The following is a 2908-nucleotide window of genomic DNA, read 5'->3' as shown; positions in this document are numbered from 1 at the left end:
GCAGCAAGAAAGAACTAGAAAGAGCTTATGATACACCGAGAACGTTATATTGTTGAGAGTAGGACATAAAAACTGGTTGGAATTAACAATTATCTCAGGATATTTCTCAGAACCATGACAACGAAGACAGATATGAAGACATCAAAATAAAAATAAATCAAGAGGCCAAAAACAAAAAAACAAAACAAAAAAACAAAACAAAACAAAAAACCGGAAAAAGCATCGCCTTCTAACGAGGCTAACTTATCATCCTCAAATATTTCTTGATGCATTATTTTTTAAACATTTGTTGTTGTTTTTTAAATTTTTGTCTGTTTTGGCAAATGCATAATACTTACAGCAATTTCTCTGGTAAAACCCAAAATGGCATATTTAGATGTCACATATACTGGTACCAAAGCCGCAAGGGAGAACGCTAAAGAACGAGATTATAAATACGTGCAGGTCATCTAAAACATTTTCATTAAATGATTATAGTAATGTTGTGGTTTCCATACTAACGAAAGATGGATAACTATAAAATGTCCCTTTTTATTATGCTGACAGTAGAGGGCGTCATCGTCTCATGCATTTTGTTTTTGCATTGCACATCCGGTTTATATAGGAATGTTTTATGATGATTTCGTATAACAATTCTCACCGGCTTCAGAGGAAGTGTTTATGATAACACCTCCACCGGAACTTTCGCCTTCCATGTACTGCACAGCTAACTTGGTACCGATTATAACACCGTTCTATTTAGGATCAGTAAAAAGAACAAGATGTAAAATAAATGTTGTGTTCATGTTGTGAGAATGGAATACATCATAATGATGGTGTATATCCATCTTTACAGCTTGGGCACTATTTTTTAAAGAACTTTTCGCTAATTCGTATATTTTAGTTTAGTTATTTTAGTCTTAGACTCCTCCACCGCAACTTTCACCTTCAATGTGCTGCACAGAAATGTAACATCGAAGCTGCACTCAAACTCTCTTCAGAAGTGCAAAAGAAGCAATTATACATGGTATTGCCTTAAGTCTATTAATTCCTCTTCTCTACCCCTCCGCTGTTAATTGTACAAAATGTATACTTGTATGTATGGGGTGAGTTGACCTCAATGTTTATCAACAAGGGCAAGGGACTGGTATATCGATATGCTTGAGTGAGTTTTGTTAAGTTTAATATAGTTTCCGTTTTGATTTCATTCAAAAGAATATGACAAATAATAATTTTCTTATGTCTCAGTGTCTAATACGTATATGTACATTAAAAATGACCTACCAAATTTACTTGTAGCATCTTTTCCCAATCAGCTTCATTCACTATTCCCGCATTATTACACACGATATGAAGGTTGTTGTATGTTGCTATGACTTGTTTGAAACATTCTGCGTGGGAAAACAATGATTTCTATGTGTTACTTAGTCTCAGACTAGCTATGTGTAGTATTTTTTGACAGCTAGCCTGAAGCTGCTGTCAAACATTACGCAATATACTATTTTGTGACATAGAAAACGAAACAATTTATACATTGTTACAAAAATTAAGAAATTTCGAAAATTTACTCAGTGTCAACATTTAGTACGACATTTTGAATGGCAACCGATCAAAACCGTGATTTTGTAACAATTCAAGTTAACCACGCAGCAGACTCTCCTTCCTGGCTATCTCATAGGGTATCAGACGGTACTCAGCAAGCAAAAAGATCTCAAGTGTCTCAGGTATACTGTAAACTTCTCTTTGCAATGCAAATACATGCTACAAATTACACAATAATTACCTGAAATGTTTCCCCTTTGTATCAACTACACTGGGTTTCAGAAAAGAACGGCAGTCCCTTGCTCATATTAACCCGAGCGCCCGGTTAATGAGCGACATACGCGGAGCTTTGTGTTCACTTCAAAGGCGCTGATCTGCGCCAACAAACGATTTGACGCACAATCGGCCAATCAGATCATCGGTTTGTTGCTATGATTGTCAGACGATTTAATTCAGCCAATCACGCTCTCAAAATGTAAACAAGTGCCGTTCTTCTATAACAAAACCGCTGACTCTCTTTATCATTTATAGTCCTTGTTACCCCATTCTAGGATCTCAACCATGCTCACCTACAATGCACTTCTATAACACATTTGTTCATTCATAAAATGACTTTTAACTGTGTTGTGTTACTTTAATTTACAAGGTATATGTAGACAAGTTTTGGATAAAAGACCATTATTTATTTATTTATTTATATTTATTTTTGCCCGTAATGTCTCGTACCTTCCATTTGGTCTTTCGATGTCACGTCACATTTGCAAACATGAATTCGTCCTGTACCGAACTCCTTTTCTAGTTCTGTCTGCGTTTCTCTTATAACTTCTTCATCAATATCTATAATGAATACTGCCTACAAAAGAATTGTGAAATTCAAAATATTGTAAACAGGTTAACTTGTCAGGAGCCTGAGCAATCATTTTAAAGTTCCATGTGTTAAAACACTAGAGTGCTAGAATTTCTCCTCTTCCCCAAGAAATCTTTAACCCCTGTCAACATGTCGCAAGTCATTGCCATCCCACGTTATTAAATTTATATATCATCCCCCGGGACACCCGGGGGGACACCGTCATACCTAATTCGCTTAATTCGCTTGCCCTACGGCTAGTACATAATATCGCACATTCCCTAAAATGAACTTTGATTGCTGATTTTTATTCGGATGCGCCGTCGTCGGATATCACATTACCGGTGGAAACTACAGTGCAGCCAATCACTGTGTGAAAATGGTCAAGCTTTCGTCAGATGTGGCTCTGACTTCATCAGGACTAAAGACAGAATTGAAAAAGCAAGTCTTATATACAGGAAAATAAGATGCTGCCATATGATTGGCTAACAGAGAAGTCTATTGTTGTGAACAAACAAGCACTTTCTGTGACTTCCTGTT

The 2908-nt window shown here is 36.3% G+C and overlaps 1 long non-coding RNA gene across 1 annotated transcript; it reads right to left on the bottom strand.

Annotated features, from left to right (window-relative positions):
* Window positions 1-667: 667 nt before the first annotated feature.
* Window positions 668-2368, bottom strand: LOC140138355 (uncharacterized). The gene is made up of 3 exons (XR_011856984.1): window positions 2248-2368; window positions 1264-1370; window positions 668-734 (listed from the first exon to the last, which is right to left on the bottom strand). It is a non-coding gene; the product is annotated as an uncharacterized lncRNA (long non-coding RNA).
* Between the last annotated feature and the right edge of the window lie 540 nt (window positions 2369-2908).

Source organism: Amphiura filiformis, chromosome 17 (assembly GCF_039555335.1).
Source record: "Amphiura filiformis chromosome 17, Afil_fr2py, whole genome shotgun sequence".
NCBI classification, from domain to species: domain Eukaryota; kingdom Metazoa; phylum Echinodermata; class Ophiuroidea; order Amphilepidida; family Amphiuridae; genus Amphiura; species Amphiura filiformis.
Note: the sequence above shows the minus strand (reverse complement) of the source record. Positions and strands in the feature narration are given on the sequence as shown.